Here is a 15,667-nt window from a genome sequence, read left to right as displayed (position 1 = left end):
GATTGTTCCCCGAGCAGACTGTCAAAGTCATTTGGCAGAATGCCTCATTGCCAGAACTTTCCAACAAGCTCCAGGATGTAGCTTGGCTGGTGGAGAAAGACTCTCCCCATCAATTCCTTCCAACACGTCAGGAATCTCACCCCCTCGGCACATTGCCCTCGAGGTGGCTGTGGTGGGGACAAGGTCGTTGTTCACCTCCTTATGGATTGTGCCTTTGCAAAGGTCTGGAGAGAGATGCAGTGGTTTCTGTCGAGGTTCATCCCGAGCAGCGCGGTGACACAGGATTCTGTGCTCTACGGGCTGTTCCCAGTGGGGATACACGGAGACAAACATCAACTGCAGCTGGAGGATCATCAACTCGGTGAAAGACACTCTTTGGTCTGCCTGAAACTTGTTTGGTCTGCAGAGTTGTCCCCAACCGAGTGTTGCAGACTGGCACATTCCAAGGTCCAGGACTACATGCCGAGGGACACACTAAAGCTTGGGACAGCCACAAAAGTGCAATGGGGAAAGGTCACTGTCTAAGACCTTTCAGCCATAGTGCACCAAGGGGCTGGGAATTGTGTAGACCCCTCAGGCTGTATGACTCACATTGAATGTATGCAATGAATATTATACGTATCACAATTGTATTGAAGCACTTCAGAGTGCAACATGGTCTATGTAAACAACTTAAATACCATTGCACTGTCTGACTGTCTGTTCTGACCATTTTGAAATGTCTGCAATGCTCCTTGATTGTACTGAAGCACCTCAGGGTGTGACATGATGTAGGTGGAAAACTTGAATATTATTGCATCTTTTTGTGATGGTCATTTTGAAATGTTTTGTAATGTTCTTTCGAATATTTTTTGAATAAAGTATATTTTTGCAAAATAAAATATTGTGGGGAGTAATGTGCCCATCACCTACCTGCCTCTGCTGGGTTTTACTAGTGGCATGGGGGTGCCATGCCACGTGGAGAGGCCCTCCTGTGTGGGTACTCTGTGTCCTCCACCCCAAAAGCAAGACCTGAGCCTGCTTGTCTTCCCATTCTTGCGATCTCTCAAATCCCCACCTGCCATGCTGGGACATGCCTGACTCTTCTCTATCACTGTTCCTTGTCAGGGACTGACTGCAGTCCCAGCATTGGCCGCTGCTCCCATTACTGCTCTGAGACTGGCAATCTGTTGACCACTTGATTGCCCAGCAGCTCTTCAGTTAACTGCCTGATGGCCATAAAATACAGTTGTGGCTTCCTGCGGCAGCAGTGGTGGGTTCACCCCCAACTTTTGAGCTGGTGGGCGGGATCAACACCTCCTCAAAAATTTCCACCCATGCTCCCTGGTCTGCTGATGGAGTGGTTACACCATTTCCAGATTTTTATTTGGGAAGCAATGGCTAAAGTGCCCCTTTAAAATCCATTTAAATCAAATGAAAGAGTGTTCAAAGAGCAGGCAAATAACACCAGCATTGAAGTAGTGAGAATGCTGAAAGCAGCTAATTGCTTAGTAGCCTGGAAACAGATCTTTTAAACATCTTTTAGAGATTAAATGAACTCTATGATAAATAATGTCACCTCACCTAAGCTGTGAAAAAACTACAGGAAACCAAAACTGAAGTCTTTAAAAAATATAAATGCTTAACAAATTGCAATAAAATGAATGATGAGCAAATAACTACAAGCTGACACAATGGATATGCTATCCATTTAGCTGACCAAGCTGCACTTCAAATAATAAATGATAATTTTAAGAGCATACTTGGGTAAAGACAGGACAGACTGGCAGGAGTTGTTTTCACCCAAAGTTTAAGGTCTTAGCTACACACAAAGAGAGAAAGAAGAAGAAGGAGAAGAAGAAGAAAAGTAAACAACATCAGTGTTCTCGCTCAAGCCAACATCCCCAGCATTGAAGCATTGGCCACACTCGATCAGCTCCACTGGGCTGACCACATCATCCACATGCCTGACATGAGATACCCGATGCAAGCGCTCCACTCAGAGCTGTGAAACAGCAAGCAAGCCCAGGAGAGGAGAGCATACGCTTCAAGGACACCCTCAAAGCCTACTTGAAAAACATCCCCACCGACATCTGGGAATCCCTGGCCCAAGACCGCCTGAGGTGGAGGGAAAGCATCCGGGAAAGAGTTGAACACTTTGAGTCTCATCGCCAAAAGCCAGCTGAAGCCAAACGACAACAGCGAAAGGAGCGTGTGGCAACTCAGGCACCCTTCCCACCAGTTCCCCCTACCACCATCTGCCCCACCTGCGGCAGAGACTGTCGGTCACGCATCGGCTTCTTCAGTCATCTGAGAACTCATTCTTAGTGTGGAAACAAGTCATCCTCGACTATAAGGGACAACTTAAGAATAAGAATAATAAACAGCTATGGCCAAATGCAAAAACTTAAAAAAGCAAGATTAAAACCGGCCCTTGTAAAAAAAAAGAACAAAATGGAGGGACAGAGTTTACTGTCTGAAATTATTGAATTATTATTCTGCCATTCACACCCATTCTGGACAAATCTTCTGTTTCTTTACTACAACCATCAACACTCTCGTTGCCTTTTGTACCATGAAATCTTTGCCATTTAATCTCTCCTACTCTCCAGCCTATCACAGAACTCTCCTTCACTTTCACTGCTCAATGGCCGTTACATTTCTATCTTCCTTCAGTTCCGAAGAAAGGGCCTTGATCTGCAATATTAAGCTGGATTTTCACTAAGCGGCAGGCTCGAGTCAGGAAATTTCCCGAATTGGCAGACCCACCTCAGTTTTAAGAGTCCATTAAAGCAACTTTTGCTCCGGGGAGGTGGGGACGGGATAGACTCAGCAGAGTATAGGCAGCCATAGGGGCAGACAAGCACTGAGCTGGGCTGGTTAGAAGGCCCACCTCTGTTCTCTGAGACCTTGTCCCAGTTGTTTTAAAAACAGGTTAGGCCCTCTAGCCCTCACCACTGCACTGCCCCACCACCACCTGCCCCCCACCCCCCACCCACACACACATCCCATACCTCTCATATTGCCATGATCTCTCCAGGCTAACTCATGCCCCATCAATCCCCCATGCCCTTTATAATTCCCACGGTCTCTCATGCCACCATGTCAGCTCCATTGCCACTCACACAGTATTCACCATCGGTAGACCTCAAAATCCATATGGAGATGTCAATAAAACTAAACGTCTAACAACCTAATGCAGCTCTCACTTATACATGCTTGATGATGAAAAAACTCCCATTCATGAAACCCATTCAAAGTTTTTAACTCCTCTCAAGTGTTCAATCTGATATAAAAATAAATTTCTATTCCATGCCCACATCAAAGGCAGCTAATCCTTGAACTCGGAACCCCCTTTAAGATAAGTGTTTCTGTAGTTTTTGAAACTTAGCCAAACATTCACAATTACCTTAGCTGTAACAACAGCCCTCGGAACATGTCAACAAAGAACTCTATTGAAACTGTGAAACAGCTGGTCATGGCTTCTTCTAACGTATGCTAGTTGACCTGTCAATCAAAATGGTCCAGCGGATATTTTACTCCATATGACAGCCTAAGCCTGTGTGATCAAGTTTAAAGAACCGGGGATTTAAAAAAACTTCAGATCATGACATTTAAACAGACCTTATCCACCCTTCAAGAGTGCTTACGTCCACTCCATCAATTCATGACTCCCACACTGCGGAATGAGGCCCATGAACCAGTGAAAATGGGGTCTGTGTGAACTCAACACTAATTTCAAATAGCCCTGCAGAGTTCGGGTTTCACGCCTGTGTGAATCTCGCCCCATCCCCGTCCCCCGCCAGCAAAAATTGGGATCTGGCGGAAATGGGGGCAGGACTTCCACATCCGGGTCCCGCCCACCACTTCTAAAGGTCTCTGGAGTTGGCCTGTCTCCACGAAAATCCGGCTCATTACCTCTGTTTCTGTATCTATTTATGAGTGTTTCCAGCATTTTCTGTTCTTATTTAAGAAGATATTAGGATAGGTGACCAGAAGCTTGTCCAAAGGAGTAAGTTTCAAAGGGCATCTTGAAGAAGGAGAAAGAGGTAGAAAGGTGGAGAGGTTTAGGGAGGGAATTCCAGAATATTGGGCCTTGGCAGCTGAAAGTGAAACAGCAAAAATCAGGGATGCGCAAAAAGCCAGTATCAGAGGAGTGCAGAGTGGTAGGGCGGGGATAATGCCTTCTCTACAACTCCCAATATTAAACCAAGCTGTCAGCCTTGTCTCTGTGGTAAATTTCTCTGAGTGTAAAGGTCCTGAGTTCAAACCGCACTATAGGTAAAGAGAAAACTTGCATTAATAAGGTACCATTTTCACTGACAGTTATCCTTACTCCACGCCTTTCTGTTGATCAGAGCACTATTTAGAATGCTATATAAATGCATGCTCTCTTATTGTAACATAGACAATCGTGATGCAGTGCTGTCTTTGCACTGCTGCTGCCACAATCACCATGGTTTTGCTATTCAGGGTCTCACTGGCATATGGAGATAATAAAGTACAGTAAAATCTTTCTGACATATGCCAGAAACACAACATTTCTTTCACAGAACGTAGCAGGTTATTCCTGATTCTGGCATTTGTTATATTTGTGTTTTTTTACTCAAAGCTTTTAGTCCTATTTCAATTGTGCAGTCTGAATAGCTCTGATCTTTGCTCACTGAGACTAATGGCGATAATGAGACCTTTTCTGATGTTCACACAAAGTTAACGGCAGCCACAATGATACCTGGAGAGCTACAAAGGTGACGCACAATACAATAAACTTCATCACATTGTAAAGATTCTGTGTCTGTGTCCTCTATACAAGCAGGTCATGACTTCCTTTTGTGTCTACCTGTGTGTTGCCATGGCCTCAGTAAAGCCTGCACTTGTAGCGATATGGGCTTTTAATAATACTCCTTGGATAACCTGCAAATAGGTGCCGGTTTCACTCAAAAAGCACCTAAGGCTAACTGAGAGGACGGTAGATGCCACACTGATTCAGTAGGGCCAGCTTTTCAGAGAACGGATATAGCTATATGGCTGCGTGCTCAAGATTTGCATTAAACGCAGAGTGACGATGAGAACTTGCAAGATTTCCATAATAATTTATGCTAAGTTAGTTAGTGTCAATAGGTTTCCGAACACCACATCAAGTGACATCATGTAATGGTATATTTAGTTAGGAACAATGACAGTGAGCCACATCTCACGTCTCACTTAGACCATGAAAACACTGATATTAAAGTGATTGATGAAAGAATTGCACAGCTTCAAGCTATTTGTGTTGCTCAGGCAGTCAATATAAGTTAAAGTATGCATATACATCAGCTTTGTTACTAATTTCACAACCTGTCAAATGTGCAAAATATTATTGGAAAATTCCTTGTAATCTTTATAAATACACTGGGAGGTTTAGAGGGGAGAATAATTGGTGCAGTATGTTTAGAATATTGTCCTGTCATCTTTGAGGCACTAGGTTCAGACTAAACACATGAAAGCTTCCCTTTCTGTGGTGGAAACAAGGGTGATTTTCTATTAGCCACAATCAAATAAAACTGCCTCCATAATTCAGCAACCTTTGGCTATTTTACCAAAGAGTCATTAAGGCTGACTGTGAGAATTGGAAATGCCATATTTATTCCATTGGGAGTGCATTTCAGAGGTTAGCTGAAAGTGCAGTGTTAGGAATTGTTGAGAGGCTTTAGGATCTCAGCAACTATCAGATTTGGTTCAGATGTAGCACTCCTAGTTAGAAGATTGTGGCCGGAATTTTCCAGCCCCTCACGCCAGCAGGAACTTCCGGTCCCACCAATGTGAATGGAGATCTCAATGGATCACCGGCCCCACAGCAGGGAAACCTACTGCAGGGGGCTGGAAAATTCTGACCTGTGTGTTCAAACCTCACTTCAGCTAAATGACCTTGCATTGATATAGCACCTTCGCAGATGTTCCAAAGCACTTTACAGCCAACTAATAACTTTTGCTGTTTCATCACCGATGTAATACAAGGAAACAAAACAGCCAATTTGTGCACAGCAAGGTCCAACAAAAAAATAATGAGATAAATGACTAAATAATTTGCTTTAATTGATGCTGGATGAGATACAGGGCACTGGAGGAACTCTTCTGCTCTTCTTCAAATAGTGCTATGGGATATTTTATAACCACAAATGTCCTATTTTCTGAGTTAGTTTAGTGCCTTCTTTCAGAGCTGTGCCATTTCTTTGGTGTTTGTTTTGCTATTGAAGTTATTTTTAGTGTTATATTTTCAATACAAGCTGTCAGATCAACTGACCTCAGTGAGGGAGGAGGAAAGTGGTGAAATTAGTTCAAAAGGAAATGTTTTATGGTCATTGGTGGGTTTGGGAAAAAATAGTAATTTCATCAGGTAGTCTAGTGGTATTTACTTTTTGTTAATTACAGCTTTTCCTATGCCTCTAGTAAATTGATTTTTTTTGTTTGTTTCACAGGGAATCCAATACTTATGCCAATAAATATGGTTACGAGACCAGCTATTTGATGCAATCGTAATTCGTCATCCATTGGATGGGTGACACATTTGGGGTGTGATAATATGGACACGACAGAAACCCGAGGGCAGGATTTTGAGTCTGGCGTGCGGGAGCAGCAGGGAAACGGGCCGCTGTCTGGGATCAGCCTCAGCCCCAAACGGTGGCTCCCCAATGGTTGGGAAGGGGCAGGCGTGGGCACTGCATAGACCCTCATGGCCAAGTGCACTGCCTCTTCCATGGAGAGAGTGACGACTCTCATGGAGACACAGCTCCAGGAACAGAATCAGGGACTCCTGGGGTTGCGCTCCGACCTGCAAGCCCTCACACAGGCAAGGACCTCAGGTGGTCTGTGCCCATGTGGGAGATGAATGAGGCACCCAATATCCCAGCTAGGTGCCCATCCATCAATGGTGAGCAGGGAGGTCCACAGCGACCGCAGGTTGGTGCACCAAGTGCCTGCCATCTCTGCAGGCTCCTCTCAGAGTGCTCTGGATGATGGCAGCAGGTCCTCTGCCCCTCTGCCAGTGACCATGGCATCTGATGAGGCTGCAGCGACTAGGGAGATGCTAGCCGTGGAACTGGCCACTCCCTCCCAGGCGGGTCAGCACAGGCTCCACTGGCCAGAGGAGGGCCGCCAAGGTCATCAAGGCCAAGAAGACAGCACAGTCAGCAGGCTGCCTCCAATGGCAATGCCAGTAAGGGGGAACACCAAGACGTGGCATTCGCAAACGTAAGTTTAAGGCACCATGAGCACAACAGTGACTGGTCACCGGTGATCTTCTGTTGTGCAATGTTTTATTTATTTTAACTGGTCTGAGGTGGAAAATCAGGGAAGGGTCTGTCAATTTGTTTTGACTGTCCACATGAGATAAATTTTCTTTTGTTGTAATGGCCTGAGTGTGCTTCACCTTTTTAATTTAATGTGGTGCAGGATATGGCCATTATGTAATGCTGGACATGGATGGCTCAAAATTTTATTGCAAGGCATTGAGTGGACTTTGGGGTCAAAGAAAAGGGTCATTTCAGACATCCAGCATGGAGGCGGTAGCCTTGGCATGAGGTGGTAGAGCTTATTTGGCAGCCTAACTGAAGCAGCGTTGGATCAAGGCACCCCTGGTGTCCCTGCCTCCCTGCAGGTTACAGAGGTCTGCCTCCAAATCTTCAGCGGTTTCCTCACCGGGCTCCTCTTCTGACTCACTACTGGATTCATCATCTGGGACCTGTGCAGCTGCCTCAAGATCCTCTTCCTCCAGTGGGTCCCCCCTTGTCACTGACAGATTGTGAAGTGCACAGCATGCAACACTATCAGTGACACCCGCTCTGGAGGGTATTGCAGTGCTCTCCCTGAACGATTCAGGCATCAGAACGAATCTTCAGAAGACCTCTGGTCCTCTCTATCACCGCTCTTGTGGGGGCATGACTCTTGTTATACCACTGCTCTGCCTCTGTTCTTGGGTGGCGGAGAGGCATCATAAGCCACCTTTTCAAGGGATAGCCCTTGTCACCCAGCCACCATCCATCCAGTCTGGCTGGAGCATTGAGGAGCCTTGGCACCTGGGAGTGCCTCGGATGTACGCGTCATAGGAGTTGCCAGGGGTATCTTGCACAGACTTGGTCACACACTATCTGCATGTTCATGGAGTTCCTGTTGACAAAGGCACTGGCTGACCCGCTGGTGACTTGATGGCCACGTGTGCAGTTGATGGCACCCTGGATGTGGGGGATCACTGCAAAGCCTCTGGCTCGCTCAGCCTGGCTGACCTCGTCCATACGGAAATGAATGAAAGTCAATACCCGCCTGAACAGAGCTTCTGTCACCAGCTTGACATAACTATGGACAGCTGATTGGGAGACTCCACACAGATCCCCCACTGACCCCTGGAAAAAGCCAGATGCATAGAATTTGAGGGCCACAGTGACCTTCAGAGCCACTGGCATGGGGTGTCCACCCACACAGTCGAAGGTGATCTCAGCCCCAGTCATCTGACAGATGGAGGTCACCATCTCCCTTGAGAGGTGGAGCCTCCTTTGGCATATTGAGGTAGTTGGATTGCCGCCTGTGGCAGCACGATAGTGGCAACATCTGCAGCCCCTAATGCTTTAGACTGCCTGCTGGCCCTGCACCCCTGTGCCTGCGCCTCTCCTTCCACAGGCCACAATCCTGGAAGCTGCATTGGGTCACCTGACCTCCTCTCCCTTCTGCCTCTCTCTTCCTCCTCAGAGGAGGTGCCACCAACAGAGACCACAAACCCCATTACCAGGGGAACAGAAGGCTGTCTGATACCTGGAAGGGTCCACATGGTCTGAATTCTCCACGGTCCTTGGAGACATCAAGGAGTCCCAAAATGAAGTGGAAATGCTAACAATGAAGCCCTGAGCAGAGATGAAGCTGCTTTATACCAAGTCACCAGCAGCAAACTATCTACCAAACTCCTCACTACTCACACTGGCAATGCTGCTGCCCCTTTTTATCCTACCTGTCGATGAGGTTTTTGATTGGCCGCTTGCTCGTTTTGCCCGTGCAACGAGGGCAAAATCACACAGGCAATGAAAAAACAGCGTCAATTGACTTTTTAATGGTCTTAACTGGCCTCTTAATTAATGGCGGGCACAGCTCCAGCACCTGTGTGCTCCCACCGACCGAAATACCATGCAAGTGAGCGATGACATCGGGGTGCTCACCTGACATCATCACGCGCTATTTTAGACTCAAGCATGTCGGGCACACGCCCGCACGCTGAGCAAAAAATTCTGCCCCAAGACTTTAATTCTCAGAGAGGATGGCCTTCAGATTAAAACTCCTGTCTCCACTTTTTGGTTATGATGGCCACTGCAAAATGGAAGAACTGTACCTGTTAAATACAATAATGTAAGATTTACATCTGTGCATTGTGAACACTGGCATTGAGATAATCAAAAGTCATTCTTGGCATTGGTCAGGTTATTTATTGAGCCTCTATACACACATAAAAATATCTAAGTCAGATATCCTGATCAAACTCACTGCAGTGTCAATGGTATTATAAGCCTGGACGAGGTTTCAATTGATAAGTAGCTTCTTTATTGAATTTTGCTGGTCTTATGTTTACTTTCTGCAGGCAGATTTATTAACTGCTCATTTTACTGATTTCTATCCTTCATAGTCTAAAGGACATCTAATTCAGCCAGTGGATAATCAAACTGTAATGGCAAACTTCTTGAAAGAACATTAGTCTAAATTATAGCACAGGATATTTAACGTTCCCATGGTCCAACTCTTCTGACTTTGCTATGAGCCACTGGTTTAATGTTTTCTGCATCCTCGAGTCTGAGTTATTCATAGCTGTCTTTCAAACTGACAGCTGCATACTTCTTGGCCAGCTAAGCCCCCATTTTCAAGAATGTTAATTGCATCCTCTAGCTCACACAAGGGCCAGAATTTTCCCATTGGCGACTTGGGAGCGGGGCCCACTCGCCGACGGGAAAATGACACGGGATAATGTCGGGAGGAACCCCCAATGTCATCCCAGTCTGGTTAAATTTTTAGGAAGGCGGGCAGACATCAAAATCAGCTGTCCGCCCACCGACCTGTCAATGGCCAATTGAGGCCATTGACAGGATCATTAAGCTCATTGAAAGACCTGCCCATCCAACCTTAAGGCTGGCAGGCAAGCCAGGAGCCCCAGCGGGCTTCTGAAAAAACATGAAACCTCATCCACTGGCGGGTTGAGGTTTCATGTCCGTTTTTAAAAAGTTTATTAAGGTTTCACTCATATTTATTAACATGTCCCATCTCGTGTGACAGTGTCACATGAGGGGGATATGTTAATAGTGTTTTTCTTTCTCTATTTTTAAAGTTTTTTAAACATTGAGCGCTCTCCCTGAGACAACACTTAGTCTCAGGGAGCAGTGCGCACATGCGTGAGCGTGCGCACTTTGACAGATGGGTAATCCCTCCACCCCCCGCACAGCAACGCATAGCACTTCCTTACATTCAGAACAGACAAACATTTCTTCTTCAAAGGCCGATGATATTCAGGTTCTGATGAATCGAGTGACCCTATCAGATCTTGACATGATGTTTGGTTTGAATTTCCCATCTGCAAATCCAACCCTCCGAATACCATTTTCCCTCCATCCTTCAGCTCCCGCAAGCCCCAGACTTCAGTCTGTCAGGCAGGCCTTAATTGGCCCGCCCACGTAAAATGGTGGCCGGCCCCATTCGGTGGAGGAGTTCGGCTGCCCGCCCACCGCCGAGCCAGTAGGGCCCACCCACCCATCAAGAACAAAAGTCTGGCCAACAGCTTTAAGTCTGCTTCATTCCTTACCCTGAAGCGGTCTGTGAAAAGCCCAATACAGTAAAAATGCCATGAATCCAAAAACCTTCCAAGAGGGGCCTTTTGTTTGAAAATGCAGCAGCTTCTCTTTCTCATGATACATTAATTATCTGACATGCCGATCAATTCAAACGACTGTGATCACAACAGTGGCATTTACATGTACTTAAAATTATTTTCCTCAATTTTATTTGCTTCAAAAAGTATTCCTTGCCTGTCTAACCTTTATTAGTAATTATTTCATTCACTAAATCAAATACCGTAGTGTGGCATAGGGATATTCTCTGGCTTACTTTTATTTAGAATAAGCTGTGCCCAAAAACCTGTGATCTTTTCAATAGATGCAGGAACCTGTTAGTGGGAGAAGGAGCTAATTTTGGGGTAGGACCCAAGCCACCTGGTCTCTACCCCATTTGACATGCACCAGTGATATGGTAAATGCCTCTTGTGTAGCCCATGCAGTAATGATGTTACTGAGGTATGGACGAGTGGCTGGATGATATCATCTCCTCTGCTGAACAAAGCAGATGTGCATTACCTGCCAGGACTACATCCTTGTCAAAATGGGTCTGATAGCATTTTGAAAAGTCAGTGTCGTTATGTCAGCCAGTTGCAAAGCAGAACAGTTTTCATTTCAAGTGTGCATCTTTATTCAGCCTACCAGGCGCTCCACCAAAATCACTGCCCACTGCTCTCTTTTGGGCTAACTGGCATGGGTACCTGCATATTTTATGCCCCTAATCCTGGGAACTCAGATGTGATCAGGGGTGCAACATGCCAGCAGGTGTAAGTCCCACTTTGCCACGGTCACTGTGACAAAGACGCACTTACAGGTTTTCAGGCTTGCTGTTTTTAACCTAAAAAAACTCAATACAAAGAAAGACCATAAGTTAGAAACAAAAATACTCTACTGTTGTCACACTATCCCTGTGAGGGATTTCCTTGAGCAAGAAGGGGAGAAAAGAAAATATAGAGAAACAAAAATGGCATTTTGGAGCAAAGTTTCCACATAATATTTGCCTAATTGATTGTTACTAAGTCATGTTGATGAATTTCATGATGCAAGTTTAGAGAAATTTTTAACAAACAGTGGAGTTAATGTTCCACTTACCACCCGAGTGTAAATCCAGCACTGAGACTTGGATTTTACAAGGCAGCTGTGGCTCTGTCCATTGGTTGGAAAGTCAGAGGCAACCGCGCCTCAACCGATTCTGGGAGCCCCGTCTGAATGTTAGGAGGATCAGGCAATTACTTGTAGCAGGGACTCCCATCCCTTTCAATCCCTGGCAATCTTAAAGTGCAATTTTGCTGTTAGGTGTGAACACTACCAAAAGAGGATACAATTCCCACACCATCATCCTACCGCTTACTGACAAGTTGGCCTGTCTGCTTGAGAAATACATCTTCAAAGAGACTGTATTAATTATTAAAGAGATCCCAATGTGTAAATGACAAGCATTGCAGCAATTCTCTGTTTCTTTCTTTATGCCGTTGCAGATGTAGTCCGGTACAGCTTTGTAAAGAGCACTTAGGTATTCAGCACTGGAGTCTGTCTGCTCAAGGGTTTTTCAAGAGAAACAAGACGAATTAAGACTCTTTTCTTAAACAGTCAAAGCATTTTGCCTGTAATATAAACTGATGATTGTCCTGAATAGCATCTTGCCCATACAAAGTGGCCTAATGAAGTGATACTCTCTGTCATCTGGATTTACAAGATCTGTACTGGTACCCTCTGGTAAGCAATTTACCACATTAAAGGTTAGTTGACAGTCTGGGGCTATGCTAACTCACTGCAGCAGAGAATAAAAATCATAGGTTTATGTCCATAAACTGACAGAGTTTGCTTATGGATATTGTCAAATCTTTCAAATGAGAAAAATGTGCTGAAAAAGCCTAAACCATAAAATGAGTGTTTACCATTTGACAGATTTACAATTTGTAGCACAGTAAAATGGCTCACTAGCAAAAGGGTCAGTTAAATCAAAGTAAATATTTAGTTTACCTTTTGAAAGTGGACTAATATTCAACTATGCTGCTAGATTTATCACTCCTGTGCTTGAGAACCGAACAGTTGTGCAGAGCTCTCACTAGTCCTGGGGCAGAATTTTCTGCCTGCCGGGTGGGTGGAGCGGAAGTGGGCACAGGCCGCCTGCGATTGGGTGTGGGCAAGCCAATTAAGATCATCCACCAACCACTGGAAGGAGCCAGAGACATAGATGTTGAGGGAAGCTGTGACCTTTAGAGCCACTGGCATGGGGTGTCCACCCACACAGTTAGCAGAGATCTCAGGCCCAATCATCTGACAGATATAGTTGACTGTCTCCCTTGAGAGACGGATCCTCCTTCAGCACTGCACCTCAGACATATTGAGGTAGCTGCTTCACCGCCTGTATACCCTGGCAGCGGGATAATGGTGTCTTCTGTGGTCCCTTTCGCCTTGGACTACCTCTTGGCCCTGTATCCCTTTTGCCTGCGCCTGCCTTCCCAAAGGTGGCTCCCCTGGAGGCTGAATGGGCACTCTTGGTCTCCTCCCCCTTCTAGCCCTCCCTTCCTCCTCAGAGGAGCTGCCTCCAGTGGACAGTTCAGCTCCCATTCCCAGGCTTTCTGAAATCTGCAGACCCAAAAAAGATTCCTCACTGCAGAGTGCTGACCTGAAGGTTGTGATTCCAGACCAAGCAACTGGTATGCGTTTTGAAGTATTGTAGATCACACAGGCAAGTATTAGTAACTTTGAAAAAACAATACTTGACAGACCACACTCACGACCCCACTGAGCCCTCTTACCCCGCCCCTGGATGGGGTTTATACAAATGTGTCCTACCCGCCAGCCCGTTGCGCCCGTGCACCGACCCAATGATTGCATGGGCGCTGAAAAATCGCCATCAATTGGTGCCTCAAGGGCCTTAAGAAGCCCGTTAATTAATGGCGGGCATGTATTGGAGATCAATGCGTGCCCGCCCAATGAAATAACACAATGGCATGTGATGACGTCGGGATGCTCGCCCAATATCACTGTGCGTCATTTTACACATTGGCGTGTGGGGCCCGCCCCCGCACACCAACCGGAAAATTCTGGCCCTGCTTACATTTAAGGAAGACCCACATTGGAGGTTCCCTGCACTCCATGCTTAACTCAACCTTTGAAGCAAGTCATTGGAGCACACCAGTAATGGAGAAATCAAGGGAAGCAGGTTCCACAAGAACCAGTTCCACTGCATTGTCCTTTGATTTAGAATAAAACAGCTTTTTCAGTTATACATCAGTACTAAAATAAAGCATCACAAATGCACGAGACTTGTTAAAATGGTGCAAACTAAAAGCCACCCAAAGTGAATGACACATGCTATTCTTAAAAAATTATACTTACAGAATTCTTTTTTTCTGTTCATAGGATGTGGGCATCACTGGCGAGGCCAGCAGTTATTGCCCATCCCTAATTGCCCTTGTTCAGAGGGCATTTAAGAGTCAACCACATTGCTGTGGGTCTGGAGTCACATGTAGACCAGACCAGGTATCCTTCCCTAAAGGACATTAGTGAACCAGATAGGTTTTTACAACAATTGACAAAGGTTTCATGATCATCATTAGACTTTTTAATTCCAGATTTTTATTGAATTCAAATTCCACCATCTGCCATGGCGGGATTCAACCTCAGGTTCCCAAAGCATTACCCTGGGTTCCTGAATCTCTAGTCCAGCAACAATACCACTACACTATCGCCTCCCCAATCACTATTGATTAATAGTTGCATAATTTTGCTCTGCATGTTTAGCTTGACAAATTCACTGATAGTATTCAGAATTGCCAAAACTTCATGAAATTTTACAGGGTGATATTGTAGCTCAAATCTGTCATACCACCCCACATTGAAAAATCAGCCAAGTGAGGAAAATTGCACTTTAATGTATTATAGTGTGGTGTACTGGATAACCACACATTGATTTCCAGTCACTGGTAGCAAAGCCGACAGTTTAAACATTGAGAAGGTGACACAATGGGAAAAGAAATGAAGCTCAACGGTTTTCCTGTGTATTAAAAAAGGCTCTTTAATTTGACACTAAACCTGGAAGCCTCACTCAAAAGGATGGCTGATGTGAAAAGTGGAAGAGGCAGCTAAGCACTGTAGGAGTGTCCTACTGACATTAGGGTTAAGCCACAATGTTAGGGCAGCAGTGATAGAAATATTTGGATTTGAACTTTGTTGTGTCAGATCCCACAGTGTTGATACAAAGAAAAACTCTTCCATTGTCCATCACTGGCATCGCTCACCTCAATAAACCCCCAACATTAGGTTATAGGGAGGTCAAACAGTTATAGGGATTACACAATAAATGGGAATATACTAAGAGGGGTAGATGAAGTGAGAGATCTTGGCATACAAGTACACTGGTCCCTGAAGGCAACAGTTCAAGTAGACAAGGTTGTAAAGAAGGCATATGGAATGCTCTCCTTCACTGGCAGAGGTATAGAATATAAAAGTAAGGATATAATGTTGGAATTGTATAAAACGCTGGTGAGGCCACAACTGGAGTATTGTGTGCAGTTCTGGTCATCACATTACAGGAAGGACGTAATAGTTCTGGAGAGAGTGCAGAGGAGGTTTACAAGAATGTTGCCAGGGTTAGAAAGGCGTAGCTACAAGGAGAGATTGGATAGGTTGGGGTTATTTTCCTTAGAACAAAGAAGGCTGAGAGGTGACTTGATTGAGGTGTACAAAATTGTGAGGGGAACAGATAGAGTGGACAGGATAAAATTGTTTCCCTTGGTGGAGAATTCTAGAACCAGGGAACATAGATTCAAGATAAGCGGCAGAAGGTGTAGGGGGCACATGAGGAAGAACTTTTTTATGCAGAGGGTAGTGGATGTCTGGAA

The 15,667-nt window shown here is 45.3% G+C and overlaps 1 protein-coding gene across 1 annotated transcript in view; it reads right to left on the bottom strand.

The window, feature by feature from the left end:
* ksr2 (kinase suppressor of ras 2) overlaps positions 1–15,667 on the bottom strand; it is a 411,064-nt gene that overhangs the window by 284,885 nt on the left and 110,512 nt on the right. The gene's annotated exons all lie outside the window — the stretch shown is intronic.

The sequence above is a fragment of the Carcharodon carcharias genome, chromosome 13 (genome assembly GCF_017639515.1).
Source record: "Carcharodon carcharias isolate sCarCar2 chromosome 13, sCarCar2.pri, whole genome shotgun sequence".
Lineage (NCBI taxonomy): Eukaryota > Metazoa > Chordata > Chondrichthyes > Lamniformes > Lamnidae > Carcharodon > Carcharodon carcharias.
This window is presented reverse-complemented; position numbering and strand designations above follow the sequence as displayed.